Here is a 24,711-nt window from a genome sequence, read left to right as displayed (position 1 = left end):
AGATGATTATCCAGAAGTTGAATGGGTTACCACTGGAGGCGGTGGATGGGATCCCCCCTCAGTGGTGGGCTTCATGTACTTATACTTGATATATTCTACTAATGGTATCGAGAGGATAGAATATCCCAAGGCACCGATCTTTGTATTGTTTATGTATAGTATGGAAGGGATTCTTATTCAGTTGCTGCATCATGGCCCCCTTTGGCAGTGTGATGAAGTCTACAGACCCCTTCTCAGAGCAATGTTTTTAAATGCATAAAATGAAATATATAGAATTACAAAGGAAACTAGTTAGTTGAAGTAGTTATTGAAATATCTAAAATCAAGTTCTCTAATCCCAAAACAAGAACTTCTGGGATCTGTATTTTCCCTTCCAGTTCTATGATTTGGTGATTCTATGATTCTTTTAAAGGATCGTGGAAAGACTGTAAATGTGAAGTGGTTAAATTTGGGGAAATAGTAGTCTAGTTTGCCTAGAATATGTGAAGGGAATATGTGAAATAAGACTGGAAATCTAGGTTGCAGTCAGATTATAGAATGCAATACCCTTCTAAGGAAGGGCAATAGAGAGCTGGTGGTTTTTTAGCTGAGACAGCAGCATGATTGTGCCTTAGGAAGACTATTTTGGAAGGAAGGAATAAACATTTATTAATATAGTACCTACTATGTGCCAGGCACTGTGGTCAGCACTTAATAAATATTATCTCATTTGATCCTCACAACAACCCTAGGAGGTAGGTACTATTATTATCCCCGTTTTACAGTTAAGGAAACTGAGGCCAACAGCAGTTAAGTGACTTACACAGGGTCACACAGCTAATCCGAGGTCAATTTTAATTCTGATCTTCCTGACTCCATGTCTTCAGTCTACTTTATGGATTGGAGAAGGGAGAGACTGGAAGCTGATAGACAAGTTAGAAGGTTGTTATGAGAGGTGAGTGAATATGAGTATATAAACTAAGGTAGTCATAATGTGAATGAAGACAAGGGGGAAAATGCGAAAGAGACAGAAGTAGAATTGGCAGAGCTTAGTAACTAATTGGATGTGTGACGGTGAAGGAAAGTAAAGAGTTAAAGATAACCGTGAAGTTTTGAGCCTAGATGACGAGAAAAGTGTTGGTGCCATTAACCTGCTGTCTAATGAGGCAGGGTCCAGAGAGACAATATTTTTCAATACTGAACAGTACAATGTTCTGCATGCAACTCATGTACTTTGCAGCTTTCTCAATGAGCTGTGAAATGTCCTGCCTCTCCTGTCTTGGCACTCTGCCAATGGGTCTAAGAGGATAGAATATCCCAAGGCACCAATCTTTGTATTGTATATATTTTTTAACCTTTTAAGAATATGATATGAAGGAGAAATAGTTCATATTTCCTTCTGAGAGGGAAAAATAAAACTATTATTCCCTTCTCTGTACCCTTTATTCCTTTCTTTTTAATATCTCCCACGCTCATTCTAGTCTTTAATCATGCTGCTATCCTGGGTTAGACTTCTCCCCTTGTCCAAATTCTGCCCCATTGCTCATGCCTATCATGTTCAAGAAAGCTTTTTTTATGTTTTAACACCTAATGATCTTTCTTTTCTGTAAACACTAATAGTATTCATATAGGTAGATGATTATTTAATAGGAAGAGACTTATATAATAGAGACTGGCATTCTAGGATTTGTAGTTCAGAAGGACTAGAATTGCCTCTCAGTCTTGAAAATATTTTGGACTGTCATGATCTTTAAGCTGGAAGGCAGATAAGAATCATGACTGAGAGTTTTGTTTTGTTTTTTTAAGGACACAGGCTAAGAGGAAAAGATGGAGAGATCATTAGGAATCATGGAGGATTTAATGAGCTGAGTTGGAATGCACCTGCGGCACAGGGGCAGCAACCGATAGTAGAAACTGAAAGGAGGGTGGAGTCAGAGCAGAAAAAGGAAGGACTGAAGTGGGCAACAGGGCCTCTGTAGGCATCTCAGAACAGAGGAACTGGGCTGAAGCTACCAGTTATATTTGTGTCCTTAGTAAGAGAACGGGAACTTAAGAATACCTCAGAGAACCAGTCTGTCCATTGATGCAGGGCATTTTAAAAAATCTATAACAAAAAGAAAATAGAGAGACTAAGATGAAATCTTATTTTAAAATAAAATTCCAATATCTTCTTGTAATTTTTTGTATTTAAAGTACATTTGTACATATAGGACAAATTATTATAAATTGTTTTTTAAAAACTTGTCATTGGTGTGTCTGATTCTTCTAGTGTTAAGAACTGAGGAATATCCCTTCCCCCCAAAAAGGTATTCTCTTTCGGGGTGGCCAGGTAGCAGAGTGAGTAAGAGCACCAGCTCCAGTGTTGGGACGACCTGGAGATCGAATCCCGGGCTCAGACACTTAGCACCCACCCAGAAACACCTGGCCGTGTAACCTTGAGCAAGTTACTTAACCCCAATTGCTTAGGGGCAGCCAGGTGGCTCAGTGAGTAAGAGCACCGGCTCCAGTGTCGGGATGACCTGGATCAAATCCGGGCTCAGATACTCAGCACCACACCCAGAAATAACTGGCCGTGTAACCTTGAGCAAGTTACTTAACCCCGATTGCTTAGGGGCGGCCAGGTGGCTCAGCAAGTAAGAGCACCGGCTCCAGTGTCGGGACGACCTGGATCAACTCTGGGCTCAGACACTCAGCACCACACCCAGAAATAACTGACCGTGTAACCTTGAGCAAGTTATTTAACCCCGATTGCTTAAAAAAAAAAAAAAGTATGCTCTTTCACTAGATTTCCTTCCTGGTACTTATTCAGTTACAGAAACTGTAATTTACTGTTTGTTTCTTTTACCTAAATGTTTCCAGTATCCTGATGTTGCCTCAAATTTAGAGAGGCTAAAGGGTTAAATAAGAACCAAATCTCTGTCTGAATGGTAGGAATTTTTGGCAACTTGGGGTTCTGAGCTCTTGTGATTGTATTAATCACTTTCATTTGCTCTAAGTACCACAAAGCAACGGAAGAAGGTCCCAAGGAGACCACAGGGTCATCTTATTGCTTCTGGGCTAAAAATTAAGCTAACTGTTATCAAGAAGGTATATCTGATTGCATTCCCAACCTCTGCTGTGAGAAAAGGAGGCCAGAGTAGAGAAAGTTAGCCAGGGTTATGAAGTCTAGGTAAGATTCAACCTCACCCTTCTAGAAAGAAGGAAGGAGCATAAAGGGTTGAGTACTTTCTGTAGTGCCACTGATCAGTGTTCTAAATCAGAGCTTCTTTTTATTTAATTTATTTTTAGTTTTCGACATTCATTTCCACAATATTTTGAGTTACAAATTTTCTCCCTGTCTTTCCCCTACTCCCACCCCAAGATAGAAAGCATACTGAATACTCCTTCCCCCAATCTGCTTTCTCTTATATCCTCCCCCATCCTGCCTCCAACTTTCTAGTAGGGCAAGATGGATTTCTATACCCCAGTGCCTGTATATCTTATTTCTCAGTTGCATGTAAAAAACAATTTTTTTAGCATTTGTTTTTAAAACTTGGATTTCCAGATTCTTTCCCTTCTTCCTTCCTCACCTGCCCCCACTGGGAAGATAAGCAATTCAATATAGGTTGTACATGTGTAGTTACACAAAACATTTCCATAGTAGTTATATTGTGAAAGACTAACTATATTTCCCTTCATCCTATCCCACTCCCCACTTACTATATTTTCTAACTTTCAGGAGGTGATAGGTGAATTCTTTCAACCTCTATTTTGCCTTCTGGTTCTAGAACATCAGGGCAATTTTCCTTGAGAATTTCTTGGAGGATGATTTCTAGGTTCTTTCCCTGATCATGGCTTTCAGGTAGACCAATAATTTTAAAATTATCTCTCCTGGATCTATTTTCCAGGTCAGTGGTTTTTTTTCCCATGAGATATTTCACATTGCCTTCTATTCTTTCATTTGCTTGGATCTGTTTAATATCATCCTGATTTCTCTTAAAGTCACTAGCTTCCCTTTGCTCCAATCTAAATCCGAGGGAAAGATTCAACTCAGTGAGCTTTTGAGATTCTTTTTCCATCTGGCAAATTCAGCTTTTCAAGGCATTCTTCTCCTCATTGCCTTTTTGACCCTCTTTTGCCATTTGAGTCAGTCTGTTTTTTAAGGTGTTATTTTCCTCATTCAGGCTGTTGACTCTCATTTTGTAATTTTCTTGCATTGTTCTCATTTCTCTTCCCAATTTTTCCTCCACTTCTCTTATCTGCTTCTTAAGGTCCTCTATGGCCTGTAACCAGCTCGTATTTTCCTTTGAAGCTTTTGGTGCAGGAGTTCTGACTTCACTGTTTTCCTCCTGTTCCATGCTTTGCTCCTTTTTGTCCCCAAAATAGGAGTCTAATGTCAGAATCTTCTATTTGTTTTGTTTCCTTTGTCTGGTCATGTCGCCCCTCAGTCACTTGACCCCTGGGTTTTTTTGCCACAGAAGGACTCTGCTACCAGGCAGGGGAGCTTTCATCCCAAACGCTGGGGTTTTCTCAGCTGCTGGAGGTATTAGTTGGGTGCCCTCTCTGAGGTCTCTACACGCTCTGGGAAGCTGGTCATGAACCCCAGGACTTCCACCCTAGAGTACAATCCAGATCCAAGCAGGTTAAAGCAAGAGCGATTATCCCTCAGACTGGTTTCTTGGTCTGCTTACAGTCTGCAGGCCAGGAGCTGAAGCTGCCATGTAGCTCTGGCTGGCTGTGCTGGGTGTCACTCCCAACTACTGGTCCCAAAGTCCAGACTGCACTGACCTCTTACTTTGTCCTTAGCATCTTTGTGTTGATAAATCTGGAAACGGCCACAGCTGCTGCAGATCTGGAGTCCCGCCTGCAGCTGGTCAGGCCCACCCTTGGGCTAAACCTCTGGCTCACGTGGGCCTAGGTTCAGCTCCCAGAGCACTGTGCTGGCTGATTCCTGCTGGCCTGCCGGGGTGTCCTCAGTGGGAGGTTAGCTTCTTTGTGTCATTTTGTGGGTTCTGCAGCTCCAAAATTTGTTTAGAGTCCCCTTTTCACATGGATTGAGGAAGGTGGAAGCCGGAGCCAGGTGGAGGTCCTGCTTCTACTCTGCCATCTTGACTCTGCCCCTTGGCAGAATATTTGAGACTACAGGATGTAGAGCATCTTCAACATTTTTCAGGGTTGATAGATTTTTTGATTTTATCAATGCTTGATTTATCAGTTTGATGTTCTCAATTCTGAGAATGCCACTTGGCATAAATATGTAGTATAACATGGCAGAAGTATGTTTAGGACCATTTTAGAAATTGAGGGAAATTCTGTCCTGTTCAAGTCATAATTCATTTAATGATTTTTTAGGAAACTCATGTTTTAAACCTGTGTCACTTGATAATTTGGCAAATTCTGCTTGAACTTTTAATAGCAGGTGATTGAGGTTTTTTATTTCAACTGAGTATGGTTTATGAACTCAACCTAGTTTTTAGAATCAAAATTTGAAGGGAAGTATTTATGAAACTGTGTCTCCAGGTATTTCAGATGACCAATTATAACTCTTACAATCGAATCTTTGGGAAGGTTATTTTAAATTATAGAATCATCTGTAGCTGCAAACATTTCTAAGGAACCATTTTCTACCCTATTCTTCAATATGTTAACTTTTTTAGTAAAAAAAAACTTTCAATTTTATCTTTTAACATGTTACATTTTTTTCCTTGAAAGCAATATATTTAAATCATTGATGTTTTCAAAAATATCCAACAAATACAGTTTTAAAATCCATAAGTCATTATGAAAAAAATTAACAAAATTGGATTTCTGCACAGTCAAAAATAAAACAACTTCATCTTTCAATTTCAATGATCTGTTTAAACTTCACCCTCTTGAGAGCCACATTACCTCTGCACTTAGTGATAAGCTTTTGTAATCAGAGTCCATGTCTTTCTAAAGGTTTGAAAACAAATGACTGTAAAGTCTTTTAATAGTATCATGAAGCACAACATCCAATACTGGTGATATTTTTTTTTTACTGAGTGCCTCCCAATGGATCATGCACTGACTGATTGCCACCAGCTTTAACCTTTGCTACATATGCAACATTGTTGCCTATCACTGCTCCAGCACCATCTGTACAGACTCCAATGCAATTTTTCCACTAATCTGTGAAAAATTCATCAACTTTAAGATATATATATATATATATATACATATATATCCCCTCTTGTGTGCCCTTCTAAAAGGTAAAAAAAACAATAATTCTTCATGTATGTTTCCTCTATAAACATACATAAAATAACAACTGTGCCATGTAAAAAAATGTCAGTTTTTTTATATGTATTGTGAACTTTGGGCTACCCTTAAGCCTGGTAATAAGCTGCCAGTATTGTTCATTACTCATTTCAGAAATTCTTTTGGAAATAGTATCATTTGATAAAGGAATTTTATGAATTTCATCCCCATACTTTTTAGAAGCAGGTAACATGAGATCTTTTCCAATTGCATAGGGTTTTTTAGTTTTTGCAATTAAATGAGAATTTTCTTAAGGTATAAGTAAATACTTTTCAATGACAGTAACAAATTTCTCAAAATATTGTTTTTCTTTATTTGAAGATGTTAAAAGTCTTTCAAAATATTTCTTTGGCTTATATGTAGTATGATTCATGCTTGGTATTAAAATGTCATTTTAGTTTGGCTGGTTTCATCCTCTCTGCAGTCAAAACTTCATTACAAATTAAACAAAGAGGTTTTTCCACACCATCATGATTATTAAAAGTAAACCCATATTGCAAAAATATTTTACATAATTTCTTTTTCTTGTCAGTTTAGGTGTACTTGGTAGCAAAGACCTTGCCACATTGTTATCAGTATTTTTATTTCTTCTGTCTAAATTTAGGCCACTTATCCATAACTGAAAAAATTACTTTTGTCCTAAAATATAAACAAATGTTGCTAATAATTTCTCAAATAAATACTAGCTTTAGTGTACAAAACTGCATTTGTTTGTGCTTAATTAAAAAATTGATGTTCACACTTACATGCGCATACAGTGGTGATGATGGAGAAATATTATTAAAGGGCTTTTGTCTTTACTTGCTGCAATTAAACATTTATGTTTCTGTAAAAGAAGGAGATAACAGCAATTTTTAAAGTCAAACATCCTAACACAATCCAATCCAAAGATATACTAATTTGATACTTACATGCTGAGGAATGATGGTAGGAAAATATTACAAGTCTTTATTTTCTGTAATTAAACTATTCTGTTTTTGTAAGAGCAGAAAGCAGTACAGTAAGTACAGTAAAAACACTACAATTCATAGCTTGCATACAATAGGCTTGATTCTGAGCCCAGGTGTTTCTGGCAGTGTTTATTGGCATTGTGTGGTATGATGCATATGTGCACAGCATGAGCAGTGCAAAGTGCATGTGCGGTCAGAACCAAGGATACAGTGAAGTCATGCAATACAGCCCAGGCAAGTTCTGTCAAAAACATCTTCAGATTCATTATGCATTTGATTTAGAATTAATTTTTGGTCATTATGCATTCAGAAACTTTTTATTATTGCCAAATTTTTCATGACCCCCATATTCATGGGTCTTGACCCACAATGTAAAAATCTATAATTTCATCAGGGTAGCTAGGTGGCACAATGGAATGAGCACTGACCCTGGATTCAGAAGGACCTGAATTCAAATCTGCCCTCAGACACTTACTAGCTGTGCGACCCTGGGCAAGTCACTTAATCCTGTTTGCTTCTGTTTCCTCATCTGTAAAATGAGCTGGAGAAGGAAATGGCAAACTACTTCAGTATCTATACATTATGTCATGCCATTCAGCCTGCTTTGTGTTAAATATTCCTGACTGCAAGCCCATTGCTCTATCCACTGCACCACCCAGATGCCCCTAGAGTCCAGAAGATCTGGGTTTAAGTCTTGCCTATGATACAAACCAACAGTGACCTTGGTTGAGCAAGTACTTTAACCTCTCAGATGTTCAAGGAACTCTCTAAGACTATAAGTTACAGATGAATTGCCAGTCATAAGAGTTGAGTTTCCATCCTAAAGTCATAGATGTGAACCATTTTAAAAAAATGATCCATTATCCTAGAAGAAAGCAACTCCGTTTCTTGCATTTCTCATAGCGCCACCTAGGTAATTGTTGTTATTCAGTTGTGCTCAGTAGAGTTCTGCATGACCCCATGGGGTAAACCATCTTGGCAGAGTAACTGGAGCGGTTTACTATTTGCTTCTCCAGTGTGTTCTTATTTTATAGATGAGGAACTGAATCAAATAGGAATTACGTGACTTGCCCAGGATCATACAACTGGCAAATGTCTAAGGCTGTATTTGAACTCAGATCTTCCTGACTCCAGGCCAGTGGTCTATCCACTGCACCAACCAGCTGTGCCACCTAGGTAATTAGTTGTTGCTTAATGCAGACTTTTTCACTGACTAAAAAAAAAACAACAACCTTGACCTTTATTATACTGAGATCCATATTGTAGTAGAGTGTGTTGTGGTGACATTTTAATGTATTAAATTTGTTTCTTGCCATGGCACCTAATACTGGTCTCTTCACACAGGCTCTAATCCATATGTTGACTGACTTGTCACAGGTTGTGAAGCCTGAAGATTTGGTTCAGAAATGCTCAGGATTCCCAGAATTTGAACTTCACTTGTCTGAGGAGCACCACAGTAGACCCACAATGACATTTATGCTTCATCTCACTGATCACACTCCATGGGAGGATAACATGCTAAAAACACTCCTGGAGCCATGTCCACCCCTGTTTGTTTAAAATGCAAAATATAATGCCCACTATCAGAGAAGCAATATCCATTATGCAGTTAATTTTTGCTGGTAAGCAAAGACCTTCAAAAAATAAGCACTGTGATGATTAATTTTAGTAAATTTCATAGTGTGGTTCATCCTGAAGGCTCACTCAGAGAAAAACGTTTACCAAGATTCTGCCTACACCACCAGAGGAAGATTATTTGAAGGAAGGCATTTGTGCAGATTCACCCTGAAAGTAATATGAGACCTTGCTTTGTAAGATTCATGGGAGGCGAGTCCAGTCAAGAGGCATTTAGGAAGCACCTACGGTGTTCCAGGCACCATGCTAAAGCACTGAGAATGCAAAGAAAGAGAAAAGGCAATCCCTGCACAGTGGATAGAGTGCCAGGCCTAGAGTCAGAAAGACTCATCTACCTGAGTTCAAATCTGGGCTCAGACACTTACTGTGTGACCCTGGGCAAGTCATTTAATCCTGTTTGCCTCGGTTACCTCATCTGTAAAATGAGCTGGAGGGGGAAATGATAAACCACTCTAGTATCTTTGCCAAGAAAACCCCAAGTGGGGTCACTAGGAGTCAGATACGACTGGGCAACAACAGGCTGTCAAGGAATCCACAGGGGAGACAATATGCAAACAGCGATGTATGAACAAGAGAGAGACAGGATAACCTGGACATGATCTCAGAGGGCAGCCACTAGCGTTCAGTGGTATTGGAGAAGGCTTCTTGAAGGAATTGGGATTTTAGTTGGGACCTGAAGTAAGTCAGGGAATCCAGGAGGAGGTGAGAAGGCCGTGCCCATGCTTCAAGGAAAATTTCCTGAAGTTATTTCTTACTCTTGAGATAACATGGTTTAGTGCATATGCTGCTGAATCTAAGTCAAGAAGACCTAGGTTCAAATCCTGCCTCTGATATTTTTTGCCTGTGTGATTTTAAGCTCTAATCTTCAGGAAGCTCTCAAAGATTTGATTGTACAGTAATATAGACATGTTATCACTTCCAGAGCTGGAGGGAGTTCCCATCCTGGAGAAATCATATCCCCTTGACATGGCTTGCAGCTAGGTGATGAAATGGATGGAACTATAGACTTGGAGTTCAAAAGATCTGAGTTCAAATGTGGGCTCAGACACTTACTAGTTTTGTGATTTGGGGTAAGTCACTTACACCTCTGTATGCCTCACTTTCCTCAGATGTAAAGTGGAGATAGTACCTACCTGCCAAGGCCGTTGTTAGGACCAAAGGAGATAACATATGTAAAGTGCTTTATAGAACTTAAGCTTTATAAATGCTAACTATTATTATTGTTGTCGACACAGTGCCTACTTCAGCCTTCTCTTACCTAGTAGGTGATCTGAAGGATCCTGACCATTATTTGTCTGGCCACTGGCTCTCTTCCAAGTCCTCTCCTCTATGGTGCCCTGTGTTCTTCCTGCTGTCGTTGCTAGGAGATGAGTGCTCTTGGTTCTCACGTGGGGCACAGTTTGGCTGGAAGCTGTCATTCCTGTGTGGGAGCAGCAACCTAAACAGGGGTTGGGGGTGGGAGTTCTTGTCATCATCTGGCTCTTTTGCCAAACTGGTTCTCTCTCCTTTTGCTTCCTTCCCTGCTGGTCATCCTTTCTTCCAAGAACTTTCTCTTAATAAGAGGTTAAAAAAAAACTCAGGAGTTTCAAAGACACAGCTAGAAGCTCTTAGCCTTTCCAGGAGGAAGCGTTAATCACCTTAGAATCCCCAACCCTATCTGCTAACCCTAGAAATAACAGAAAAATCCATAGTGGGTTGTATTTGAAGACCTAAAAATGCCTCTCCTTTAGTCTCTTGAGAAGCACTTTATAGATATCATCTCATTTAATTATCACTGTCAAGGAGGTTCTAGTATCATTCCTATTTTATATATGAGGTAACTGAGGCAGACAGGGATTAAATGACTTGCCTAGGGTCACATAGATAGTAAGTATCTGAGACCAGGTTTGAATTCAAGTCTTCCTGACTCTAGGTGTGCTATTCATTGTGATACCTAACTTCCTCAAAACTTTCTACCTTTTCTAAGTGGTGAAAAATTATGTTTTTCCAAATTCACCAACAAATAATTCTCTGGTACAGTAGATTTCTGGGGTAAAAGAAAAAAAAGTGTTTGTTACTGGCTCTTCCGAGTACACATATCAAATTATCAGGGAAGACTGAAAGTTTGCTAGATAAAGTCCCAGAATTTTAGAGCTGGAAGGGGATCTAAAAATCATATCATCTAATTGCCCATTTTGCAGATAAGGAAAGTGAGGTAAGTTAGGAAAGATATAAGACTTTTTCAAGGTCATTTTAAAGCTAGTTCTTGGTAGAGCTAAAATGAAAACTATTGCCCTATGCTGCCTCCTTGAATAGTCAAATAAGATTTGTTTCATTTATAACCTGTGGTTGGTCACCCCAAATTTTGATCTTATATGGATCAGGGTCAGTTTTGGGTTGCTATGCCACCTCTAACCCCCAATCATTTGATTTTGGTTTATTCTGCCGTTACACAGAGTTTCCTTTGGAAAACTCATGATAGAGCTTATGTCTAGAACTCCACAGACTTTGATAAATGAGGGGTGAAATTTCTTAATGTATAAAAGTATTTAGTACAGGGCAGTCTTTATTTCACCACACAGACAGAATGCAGAAAACTATGGATGCAAATCTCCTCCCTCACAGGTGTGTCTCCTCTCCCCTGAAGAGATCTGTTAAGACTCAGAGCACTTTCTATGGTTACTTGAAAGGGAAAGAAAGATGGGGTTGCTAGAGAAGAAAGTTCAGCAATTCCAAATTAGTTTCCTTCTTCCAAAATTTTTTTAAAATTTAATCTTATTTCCCCCAGTGACATGTAAAAAACAATTTTAACAGACTTTTTTTCAAAATTTGAATTCCAAATTCTCTCCCTCCCTTTCCTTCCCCCTTTATTGAGAAGGCAAGCAATTTGATGCAAGTTATACATGTATAGGTATGCAAAACACATTTCCATGCAAGTCATGCCATAGCATGACTCCTCAAGAAAAATAAATGAAAGAAAAAAGTATCTTTGATCTGCCTTTAGGCTCTACCAGTTCTTTCTCTGGAGATGGACAACACCTTTCATCATAAGTCCTTCAGAACTGTCTTGGATCATTGCATTGCTGAGAATAGTTAAGTTGTTCACAGTAGATTGTCATACAATGTTACAGATACTGTGTACAATGTGTTTCTGAATCTTCCCATTTCACTTTGCATCAGTTCATGTAAGTCTTTCCTGGTTTTTCTGATAATATCCTGCTTCTCATTTCTTATAGCACAATAGTATTCTTTCACAATAATATACAACAGTTTGTTCAGTCATTCCCTAATTGATGGCTATCCCCTCAATTTCCAATTCTTTGCCACCACTAAAAGAGCTGCTAAGAATACTTTTTTTGCTTATAGGTCTTTTTTATTTTTGTTTTTTTTTAATTCATTTCCTTCTTAAGGGAGTCATAGCTGTCTAAGGTTCCACTTGATTCCTGCCCATCTTGTTGACTGCATATCTATTTGAAACCTTAAAAACTAACATGAAAAGGCAAAAATAGTATAAACAGCTAACAGAAAAAAAGAAAAGATTAAAGAAAAATAATAAGTTTTGTTTACCAAAGGGTAGAAGTTGCTAGATAGTTCAGTTACTTTTTTATGGAACTTCAAGGCAGCTAGATGACTCAGTGGATAGACTACTGGGTCTCAAGTCAGAAAAACTTGAGTTCAGATCTAGCCTTGGGTACTTAACGAGATGTGTGACCTGGGAAATTCACTTAGTCTCACTTGCCACAGTCCACTGGAGAAGAAAATGGCTAACCACTCCAGCATCTTTGCTAAGGAAACCCCGTGGACAATGTGCTCTGCAGGGTCACAAAGAGTCAGACATGACTGAACAAAAACAACAATAACAGCGACAAAAAAACGTGGATAAGCTCCAAAATATAGAGAAGGGAACAAGCATTTTTTAAAGTACCTACTATGTGTCAGGGGCATACTAAGTATCACTTCATTTGATATTCACAACAATCTTGGTAAGTAGCTACTATTATCATCCCTATTTTACTGATGAGGAGACTGGGTTAGAATGAGGTTAAGTGACTTGCCCAGGGTCCCATAACTAGTCTGAGGTCATATTTGAATTCAGATCTTTCTGACTTCAGGCCTGAGGCTCTATTCATTGTGGCACCTAGCTGCCAGAGCTTGGGGTACTAGGCCAAGGGCTACATCTTGGAGGCTCATTTTGTATCCCTGTGAACTTCAGGTCTATATTCTAGATAAGTGTGTGACATATTTAACCAAGATTAATCAGAAAGTAGTAGGAAAAGGTAGAAAATTAACTTTCTCATAAACATAGATTTTAAAGCTATATTCATTTCAACAAATTAATTGTATATTGTAAATAACACTGGAGAAGCAAAGAAGAAACCGTAGTCCCTGCCTTCAAAGAGTTTTTAATCTAGCAGAAGGTCAAGGGGCAACTATGTGGTACAGTAGGTAGAATGCCAGGCCTACAATAAGGAAGATTCATCTCCCTGGTTTCAAATCTGGCTTGAGGCATTTACTAGTTGTGTGACCCTGGTTGTTGTTATTCAGTCATTTTTAGTTGTGTCCAACTTTTTGTGATGTGGGGATAAGGACAGCAAGTTGTTAATCCTGGAAATTGAGTGAATCACACATTTTATGTCTCCCTTCTAGAGCTAGCTTAGTTTCTATTCAATTATGGATCCAGTTCAAATTCTGTCATGTGAGAAACTTTATTCAATTGTGAGAATTGGGAGAGAACCTTATTACCTTTTTTTAACCTATCCCTGCTTGGGTGGGAAAAAGACCTGGGTTAGACTGACTAGAAATTCAATCAGATCCAAAGATGGATGCAAGAAGTTTTCTCACAATTGTACATCTCAAGCAAACCATATGTCTTATCTGAAAACTGGCCTCATATTGATCTGTCAGTTACTGTTTCCATTTCTTTTGATTGTATACAGACAATGGGTGGAGATTGGGACACCAATTGCACCCCTTTGTTCTCCTCTCAACTAGGAAAGTTCCTAATCTTTTATCCAATTAGAAATTAGGTTACCTAATGTTTTAGTATTTCCTTTTAATTAATTGGCTTTATAGGATTGTTTTTAATGTATAAAAGTTTGTCTCTCCCTGTATTTGCAGTCCAGGCCTAACCTGAGGAGGTCTGGTCCCAGTTTGTTGGGCAATTGTCATGTTTAATAGATAAATAAGCTTGGAAGATTAAACCTTTGTTTCTTCAGTCATTTCATCTTTCACCTGCCACAGTGAACCCATTTGAGGTTTTCTTGACAAAGATACTGGAGTGGTATTCCATTTCCTTCTCCAGCTTATTTTACAGATGGGGAAACTGAGGAAAACAGGGTTAAGTGACTTGCCCAGGGCCACACAGCTAATAAGTATCTGAAGCCAGAATTGAACTCAGCAACATGAGTCTTCCTAATTCAAGACCCAGCATTCTTTCCACTGTGCCACCTAGCAGTCCCTCATGTGGGGCAAGTCACTAAACCTTGTTTGCCTCAGTTTCCTCATCTGTAAAATGAGCTAGAGAAGAAAATGACCAACCACTACAGTATCTTTGCAAAGAAAATCCCAAAATAGGGCAAGAAGACTCAGACAACAGCTGGAAACAACTAAATAACAGCAAGGACACAAAAGACACAGTTTTGTTCAGAAAACAAAACAATGTTCAGGACAAGGATAAGGAAGGGATAGTTTGAGAGTGCACAGAGAGATTTCAAAGGATAATGAAGGAAAAGCGCAACTAATTAATGTCCATTTGCTTTTGGCTTCTTTATCTTTAAGCTGAAAAATAATTAAAAGAGAATTGAAACTCAAAATGAGTGAGGATTTGGCAGCTTACTGCTTTAAATGAGTTCAAGGCAACTGACTTTGACAAATCACGTCTACTTGAAGACATTGTTGCTGAAACAACATCATTGATCTTTGAGGAATCAAGGAGAATTGGGGAAATGCCATCATACTGGAAGTAGGGAAATGGATAGATTTTCTATATACCAGTGAGTTGGGATTTGGGCATCAGTCCATTATGAGCAAAGTTCTAGAATGGGTTATTAAACATATGGCAGGCAAAATTTTTAAAAGGCAGATTTCAATAAGAACAAAGTTATGCCATGCTGTCCTAATTTCCTTCCTTAAGAAGTAGATTAGGAGATGTCTATATGCACAATATATCTGAATTTCAGCAACCATTTGAAAAGCTATTCATGATATATTTGTGGACAAGATGGAGAGATACAGGATAGATGATAGCATAGTTCTGTGGAGCCATATAACTCCTTAAACCATCTAACCCAAAGAGAGTTCATTAATTCATCAGCTCTTTTCTTAGCCCTATTCCTTTTTTATTATTAAAGTTTCATCTTTAATATAAGTTTGAAAAGCACCAGGGCTGGTAGGTGGCACAGTAGATAGAGTGCCAGAACTGGAATCAGGAAGACTCATCTTCTAGAGTTCAAATCCAGTTTCAGACATTTACTAGCTATGTGACCCTGGACAAGTCATTTAAAACCTGTTTGCTTTAGTTTCCTCATCTGTAAAATGAGTTGGAGAGAGAAATAGCAAACCACTTCAGTATCTTTGCCAAGAAGACCCCAAACGGAATCACAAAGTGTCAGACAAACTGACTCTGAAAAACAACAATAATCATCAACACACTTTTCAATATAAAGAAAGATTGCACAAGAAACTGTGAATATAGATCATTTTTAAAGTATATATTGCAAAGTAATAACAAAATTGCCCTGATTACGTCCCCCTATGAACTTTTTGTTTCCTTCTGTGTGTTGTTATTATAGTTTTATTGATGCTTTCTTTTTAAAGAAATTGTTTTCTTTTCTATCACTGCTCACTTTCTATCACTAAGCTCTTCTACATAAGGCATTAATGACATGGTTATCAAATACACAAATGATGTGAAATTTGGAGGGATAGATAAGATGGTAGTGATAAAAACAGAATTTTTCAAAATCTCAGCAGGCTGCAAGAATGGCCCAGACCTAATAAGATGAAATGACCCTATAGGACTTTTTCCACTAAGGGTTCTGAAACACAAATCTTTTAGACTTTTTAAATCCCCAGTGGGGGTCCATGTGCTTCTTATAAGAAAGAGGAATGAGGGTGGACTTCTATCTCTGCATTGATTGTTAGGGTTTAAACCTTCCCAAAATGGAAAGTGGTACATTGTTGGATTTACATATGTAAAGCCAAGCATGAGCAGCTTTCCAGAGGACAGCTCTGTGAACAGCTTTCAAGGTTCTGATTATATAGCATAGTGAACACTCTATTCAGTAACAAATCAGAACAAAACATTCACAGAAAATCAAGGTACAGCATTCACAATGTTACAACTTATCACAGAAAATCAAAACACAGCATTCACAATAACATAATAACTCAACAACTTATCACAAAAATGGCCACATAGTTTTTACCAAAGTGGTCACTTAGTTTTGAACAAAGTACAATCATTTAGTCAGTCAATCACTTATTAACTCAATCATTCAATCATAAAGTACAAAAAGTCAAAGTCCTCCACCCATGGGGCATACTAAGTTATAAATCAGTCACATTATTCAGTCATCAGCCACTATTGAATCATCAGTCACTACTCAGTCATCAGTCACTACTCAGTACCCTCTTTAAAGGGTAGTGGGAAATACCAGGTCATCTACCCCTTGATTACAGGAAATCACAATTTCATCACTACTCAGCACCCATGGAGAGGTCTTTTCATCTTGACTCAGGGCAGGCTTTCAACTTCCATGGCTCCTCTTCCATGGTTCCGCTCAAATATAACCAACTGCCACCTGCTTTCAAAGGCAGACAGCTCCCAGCTCCTTGTGCAGCTCTCCATGCAGTTCCTACTCCACATTGGAGCTCACAGTGTCCATTCCATCTCAAATCCTTCACAGTCTCTATTCACCACAGTCATGCTTTCTCAGTCTTTGGAAGCTCCATCTGGCCCTCAGAAATCTTCAGCAGCTTTGTTCTCAAAGTCAAAATCACTTTCTCCCATTGTCAAAATCAAAATCACTTTCTCCACAGAAGTTCCAGTCCAGCAGCAGCAGCCCAGCCTTCAGGTACTCATCCCAAGAAGTTCTCAAGTTGTGGGGTTCACACATTCTGTTTCTTAACAGACTTGATTCTAGGCTCAAAAAAAGAACTTGAACTGAAACAAGGTGTTAATTCAATAGCTGAAACAAGGTGTGAACTACTTCTGTGCTTGCCATTACATATTTAAGTGTAGGTTGAATGACCGTTAGTTGAGGGTGTTATAAAAGAGATTCATTCTTCAGATGTCCCTTTTAACTTGGCAATTCTATAGTTTTACAAATATAAAGTCCTTGTTGTTTTTGTTCAGTTGTTTAGTTGTGTCTGACTCTTCATGACCTGATGGACTTGTCCACGGGGTTTTCTTGGCAAAGATCCTGACATCGTTTGCCATTTCCTTCTCCAATATGTCCCCATTTTACAGATGAGGGACTAAAGCAGATATGCCCATGGTAACATAGCTAGTAAGTGTCTGAGGAAGGATTTGAACTCAGATCTTCCTGACTCCAGGCCTGGTCCTCTATCCGTTGTACTGCCTGGCTGTACAAAAAACCAGTTAATGAGGGCTGTGTGGCTAGACAATCATTCATGTGAAAAAGATATTGGTTTTAGTGGATTGCAATTTTAATAGAGAACAGTGGTGTGATTTAGCTGCTAGAGAAGCTAATGAGTTCATGTTGTTGTGGTGGTTCAGTCATTTTCAGACTCTTTGTGACTCTATTCGGGGTTTTCTTGGCAAAGATATTGGAGCGGTTTGCCACTCCAACTCATTTTACAGACGAGAAAACTGAGGCAAACAGGGTTAAGTAACTTGCCCAGGGCCACATAGTTATTAAGTGTCAGAGGCCAGATTTGAACTCAGGAAGATAAGTCTTCCTGACTCCAGGCTTGTCACTCTGTCCACTGTGCCACCTAGCTTCCCCAATGAGTTCATAAGCTACATTAATTCAGAGTGAGTAAACTGATAATCCCACTATATTCTGTCTTGTCCAGACTATATCTAGAGTACTTTGTTCAGTTGGAGGCAGCACATATTAGAAGTGACATTGACTGGGGCGGCTAGGTGGCACAGTGAGTAGAGTGCCGGCCCTGGAGTCAGGAGGATCTGAGTTCAGATCCAGCCTCAGACACTTAACACACACACACACACACACACACACACACACACACACACACACACAAAACCTAGCCATGTGACCTTGGGCAAGTTACTTAACCCCAATTGCTCTCCAAAAAAAAAAGCAAAAAACAAAAAAAAAGTGACATTGACAAACTAGAGCACATCTGTAACAGGGCAATCAGAATAATGAGGGAATGTCATATGACACAAAACTGGTTGAAGGAACTATTGATGTTTAGTCAGAAGAAGAGAAGGCCTAAGGGAGTCATGATTACAGTCTCCAAAATGTTTGAAAAGCTATCATCTGGAAGAAGGATTAGACTTATTTAGTCCTAGGGGGCAGAACTAAAACCAAAGAGTGGAAGGTACAGGGAGGTTGAGTTTGACTCAGTAGAAGAATCTACTTTCTAACAAATGGGTTTAGCTACCTGAAAAAAAGAATGAGCTCCTCTCCATCAGAGGTATTTAAGCAGGCCAGAAAATCCCTGTCTGGATGTTCTAGAGGGTATTCATTCATTTGTCAGGCAAGGATTTGGGTTAAGTTTTGTCTGAAATCCAGCTCAGAGATTCTGTGATTCTAAGCCTGGTTGAAAGCCAGCAACAAAATAGAGAGAATAAGCATTGATGTGATTCTCAGTGCACCATGACCTGGTGTGTCTAATATCCTGTTTTCCTGGATAGTTCTCTTCATGTGCCACATCCACGTATTTCAGCAGCCCACTCTGTTACTACCTCATCAGCAGAGATTAACACTCTCGGTGTCCGAGTATAATCGTGAAGCAGTTGTTTGTAATTCCACCATTTCCTTCCCTATTCTCACCTCCCTGATACTTTACCCATATCTCCTTGCCTGCCCTCATTTTTCCGCTTTCTCCCTCCTTTTGTTCACCTTCTCCTCCAAGAGCACTTGCGGCAAAAGATAGTCTTGACTCCAGCCCTGAAGAATCAGTGGGAAGGACTTCTAGTTCTTTTAGCGGAGGGCTTGCAGAAGTCATCTGAAACATTTTGGCAGGCTTTGGTGGTCATAGAGGCCAAGCAACTGAGCCCTCCTGGGTAAGTGGGGCTTTAAAAATACATTGCTACCATTATCTTTATTGATATGTATTGAGTATTCATATTTATGTAAGGTGTGTGCTGCCCATTTAGTTTATGGGTGTGACCCCATGCGTGGTCTAATGTGGTTCACAGGGAAGCATGCATAGATATCTCTGGAATCTTTCCCAGTCTTTTCCAAGGTGGACTTTGATTCCTGCCTGGAGGTAGCAGGAGAAAGGGCCACAAGACTGGACACTGTGCTGTCTTTAGAGAGGACGTACAGACGAGAATTATGTTTATCAGCCCTCCTAAATAGTGTTGATTTAGGGGGATGACTTTTTAGGTTCAAGGTTCTCTTCTGGTTGCTATCCTTTAAAGGGAAAGGGACGCTCCGAGTTTTTTATATGCAGGCTTGACTCCTTCCCACTAAATGCTACCGTATATACACAAAAAAACATCATGGTGAGTAGCAAGTTCACTTATTTAGCCACAGAGATAGCAAGTAGAAATAGAATTAGAATGAGACAATGAACTCTCTGGTTGTGAGCAATGTGAGAGAGAGAAGAGAAGAGGAGAGGGGAGGGGAAGGGAGAAGAGGGGAGAGAGAGAGAGAAAGATACACACACACACACACACACACACACACACACACACCCAGACACATATATATAGAGGGAGAGAGAGAGAGAGAGAGAGAGAGCCCATCTTACCCATTACCCAAAGTCTCTAGGGAAAAAAAGTGGAAATCAGGAACATGCTGAGGATCCAGTTTTCTCCTACATGTCTGCCTTCCAAAATCTGCTCTTTCTTTTGATGAAAAGAGTCTGGAACCATGTGTGTTTTTTGAAGCAGGAATGAAGAATGTTTCTCCTCTCCAAATCTCTCTAGCCAACTCTGCTTCCACCCAGCATTAAGTTACAATTTTTCCACTAAAAAGGAGTGTCTTTTGCCATCATGCTAAGGCTTGAAGCCCAGGTTAAACTTATAGAGTCAGGATGATGTAGTTAGTAGAGTCATAGCCGTGGAGTCATGAAGGCCTGAGTTCAAGACCTTCCTTTGAAGGACTTTCCTACTGGCTGTGTGAGCTCGGATAAATCACTTAACCTCTCTGTTCCTCAAACGTCTCTCAAAGATAAGTTGGAAGACAAGATACTGTAGTGGAGAGAGCAACATCAACATTACCACCATGGTCTTTGTTGGTATATGCTGAGCATCCATGTGGTGTATTAGCTAGAGGGACAATCTTAGATCCCAGAACCCAGATTTGTATCCTTAGGCAAATCATGATCTCTCTGGGCCTCAGTTTTGTCATCTAAAAATGAGAGAATTGGACTAGATGACCTCTGAGGTCCCTTCCAGTTCTAAATCTATGCTTCAATTATCTTAAGTTTCAGAACAGTCACTGGTCTGCCTTGCTAGAGAGAGTTTCCAAACTAGAAGTTTCTTAAACCAATGAAATCATGAGTTCAGACCAAAACAAAATCTTGAAACTTTATATCGTATTGAAATAATCATTCTGTATAGCACAGAAAAGACAGAATCTCTTCCCTCAAAGAGTCAGTATTTTATATAGTACTGTCAGCAAATAGGAAGTCTGAAGGAAGAGGAAGCAATTCAGACTTTGCTAGACTTGAGAACCCATTCCCAGAGGCTGTAACTGTTTCTGCAGGCATCCACTCCTTGCATTGTCTGACCTTGTATCTATAAAATAGGAGCCCAGACATCATGTTGAAGCAGATTTTTCCCCTTTGTTTTTCCCATGGGCTGTTTTAAAACACAGGAAAATGAAAAAAGCAGCAATAATGCCAAGATTCTTTGCTGACCCCAAGACAATATCCAAAAATTTAATTGCAAAGTCCACATCAAGAGAGTGGCTGGTTAGAGAGAGTTATCTTCCTATCCTCAGGTATGCAGGGAAATCATCTGTAATTTTTACCTCTGAATTAACAATTAAATCTCGGGGCAGCTAGGTGACACAGTGAATAGAGCACTGGCCCTGGAGTCAGGAAGACCTGAGTTCAAATCCGGCCTCAGACACTTGGGTATGACCTTAGGCAAGTCACTTAACCCCAATTTCCCTATCTTCCCCCCTCCAAAAAGCAAAAAAAAAAAATTTAAAAAGAATTTAATCTCCTCCCAAATGGTAAATTGCTTCAGAAAACTGATAGCCCTTGAAAACTGGGGGAAGCAGGGGAAGAAAGAATAAAGAATAACATTCCCATTTCAGGCCTAAATATAAAGAATTAGACCAGAAAACCTCTCCATTCAGGTGTCACTATGGATGACTGTTAAACTGAATTAAAGTAACAAAATCTCAGGTGGGAAGGTCTTGTCAGCAGCTTTCAGTGACTACATAACTTGACAGGCTTTGTACCTTTGTACTCATGCAAAGGCATTAATGCTCAGAGGGCTAGAGAGATGATTTAGAAGCGATTGCTTATTCATCAAAGAAGTTTTGAGGACCTTGTGGCGTCTCCATTTCCTTTTCTCCTGCATTCAAATTCCCAGTCCTGGAGGGAAGATTTTGCTCTCGACCAGGTTCTCTTCTGGGTTATGCTTGCCATGCCAAAGAATAAGACTTGTATAGGTCAGGAATCCTGTTCACATTTCCTGTAAAGGCCATGAGAAAGAAAAGTGGAGGTAGTGCTACTAAGAACACATGGTGGGGGCAGCTAGGTGGCACAGTGAATAGAGCCCTGGAGGAGTCCTCCAGGCCCTGGAGTCAGGAGGACCTGAGTTCAAATTTGACCTCACACACTTGACATGCTTACTAGCTAGCTGTGTGACCTTGGAAAGTCAGTTAACCCCAATTACTTTGCCTTCCCCCCTCCAAAAAAAAAAAAAGAACACGTATAAGCTGCCCTTTGATTAGAGGCTTACCATGCCAAGGTGACCATTTGATTCTTAACGCTTGAGTTTGAAGATTGAAGTTATTGGATGGTGTTTGTCTGGGGGAATAAAAGAAAACAGGGGGAGGCAATGTCACCATTCAAGATTCAAGGCAAATTTGTTTCTTTTTATATAGCTCTTGGGATATTCCCCACAACTCACATAGTGGGTCCCCCAAACAAGGCTATCAATTTCAAGCTACTGTGGTGGTCCATATCCATTCAAAACCATGTATCATGAACTCCCCAGACATGTCTGTTGTTCTATTAGTTCAAAGCAAAGGCATTTAATGACAGAGCACAGTAAGAAAAGTAGCGGTATAAAATTTCCCCCATAAACCTGAGACTCATGTTCCCATAGGTAGACACACCATCAGTAAGAAGTATGGACACATGTCGGGAACACATGTGGAGACAATACTAGTTAAGATGGAACCCTAGGGTAGAAAATTTTCTACCCTGCCCCTTGTTCCTGACCCCTTTCCATCCTGATCTTGCAAAGTGATTCAACTGATCTGTAGCTGGAAAGAAGGCTTTGTGGAGTCACGTGTACTGACTGAGGAGAGGAGAATTGTAAATAGAGAGGAAGAACACTCATCTCTCCTAAGTGGTATATGTAAGACAGGCCAAAATTGAAACCCAGCTACCTAACACCTTCTCTCTCCTTTCCTTATCTACATCTGTGTAACACACACTGACAATGTATCAGAAAGCAGATAATAAGTGTTTATTATGTGTCCTACACTGGGCTAAGTCTGAGGATACAAAAAAAAGGGGGGAAACAGTCCTTGACTTCAAGAAGTTCATATTCCACTGGGAGAGACAATGTGTAAATATGTAAGTCTATACAAGATATATATATTTTATAGTATTTGGTCATTTTAGTCATATTTAATTCTTCCTGATCCCATTTAAGGTTTTCTTAGCCAAGATAATGGAACAGTTTGCTATTTCTTTCTCCAGATCATTTCAAAGATGAGGAAACTGAGGCAAACAGGGTTAAGTAACTTGCCCAGGGTCACACAGCTAGTGTCTATTTGAGGCCAGATTTGAAATCAGCAAAATGAATCTTCCTAACTCCAGGCACAGCACTCTAGCCACTACACCATCTAGCCACCTCACAAGATATAAAGATATATGTACACACCCATACCCACTCACTCTCTCAAGATTAGATAGATAGATAGATAGACAGACAGACAGACAGACAGACAGACAGACAGATAGATAGATAGATAGATAGATAGACATATATGTATATATACACACATATCTTATGGCCAAAATATGGTAAATTGAAGCACAAACTTCTGAGCACAATTTATTAACAAAGCATGAATTTTACCAATAAATAGGATTTCCGCTTCCTCATTGTGAGAAACACACTTGTGGGAATCACAGGATTTCCCAGCCAAGGTCAGGGAGTAAGCCTGGACATGCTGCCACAGCCCACTGATTCCCTGGTTTCAAGCCCTGAGGACAATCCATGTGATAGAAACATTCTCATGAAAAGAACTCAGGCCTCCCCTACCCCCCACCCCCATATTGTGAGAAACATGTTCACTCTAAGCAAAAAACAATACTTGTTGTGAAGTCAGGAAAGGTCTCATTTTATTTTAGTCAATTATTCTACATTCCTGGTGAATGGGTCCCTCCTGAATGAAGAGTACATTTGCTCACACAAGTGCAACACTTTTTATGCTGTTCCCAATTTGAATTTCCCCACCTTGCTCTCCATTGGCTAGATGCAACCTTCTGAACCTCCCACTTCATGTGTCCCTCAAACAGCATCTTAAGCATGCTCCTTAAGCGTGACCTTTTACCTAATCAGAAGCCTGGTTCTACTCTTTGATTAGAACCAGTCACCTCTGACTTACATTCTGCTATCACTCAAAGCTGGAAGGAGCTTTGATCTTGTGGAAATAGAATTACTTTGTTTCCCACATCACTTAAGCCAAGATCCCAAATGAGAGAGATGGCTTTCTTTAATAGTTTTGAGGAATACAGAACATAGAATGGGACTTCATAGATGGGGAACAAGTTATGATTGTTTAAAAGAAATTGACATCATGAATGGTGAAATCAATGTGATTAGTTACAGAACTGAGGTGTGGGGGACAAAACAATTCGTTGGAAATTGGGAATTAGGGGTTAGCAACAATGCTCTCCTTCCTTCATATGATTAAGAAACGTTCGTTGTTTGAATTCATCTGCAAAATTAGAGCTAGTGGACTTCAGTGGATAACAAACCAAACATGAGGAATAACTTGGTGGTATAAAGATACTAGACCAGAATCCCTGGTGTCCACTCATATATATATATGAGTGTATATATATATGTGTGTATATATATATACATATATATGTATATATACATACATATGTATATATACATATATATATATATATATACAAGTATAGCAGATTTCCTTGAGGCAAGAATAGAACAGTGATTATCAGGAAAACTGGATTTCTAAACTTTGACTTATTCCAGGCCAACTGGATTTCTGAACTAAACTCAAAGTCAAAGGACCATGACTTAGGCAGTTACAGGACAAAATCAATTCATTGTAAATAGGACCAATTAAAAGATGATATAGAATCAATCTGATTATTTAATTTCTAAACTTTGATCAATGAGAGACATGTCTCTCATAAATCAATATAGAAGATAGACAGAAACAATGCTTAAATATGTAACTACATACAAGATAGACATCTCTCTGAATGCAGACCTCCAGAAACTTGAAACTGTGGTATCTATCTAACCATCTATCTATCTATCTATCTATCTATCTATCTATCTATCTATCTATCTATC

General features: G+C 39.3%; 1 protein-coding gene and 1 long non-coding RNA gene across 3 annotated transcripts in view; one reads left to right on the top strand and one right to left on the bottom strand.

The window, feature by feature from the left end:
* GALNT16 (polypeptide N-acetylgalactosaminyltransferase 16) overlaps positions 1-24,711 on the top strand; it is a 156,319-nt gene that overhangs the window by 54,929 nt on the left and 76,679 nt on the right. The gene's annotated exons all lie outside the window — the stretch shown is intronic.
* LOC138164017 (uncharacterized) overlaps positions 19,700-24,711 on the bottom strand; it is a 25,404-nt gene continuing 20,392 nt past the window's right edge. The window contains exons 2-3 of the long non-coding RNA XR_011168974.1: positions 21,883-21,950; positions 19,700-21,612 (exon numbers count right to left, since the gene is read on the bottom strand). This is a non-coding gene — a long non-coding RNA (uncharacterized lncRNA). The remainder of the gene's footprint in view (positions 21,613-21,882; positions 21,951-24,711) is intronic.

Source organism: Petaurus breviceps, unplaced genomic scaffold, assembly GCF_028583685.1.
Source record: "Petaurus breviceps papuanus isolate PSGF00001 unplaced genomic scaffold, PetGlider_PUasm1.0 189, whole genome shotgun sequence".
Lineage (NCBI taxonomy): Eukaryota > Metazoa > Chordata > Mammalia > Diprotodontia > Petauridae > Petaurus > Petaurus breviceps.
This window is presented reverse-complemented; position numbering and strand designations above follow the sequence as displayed.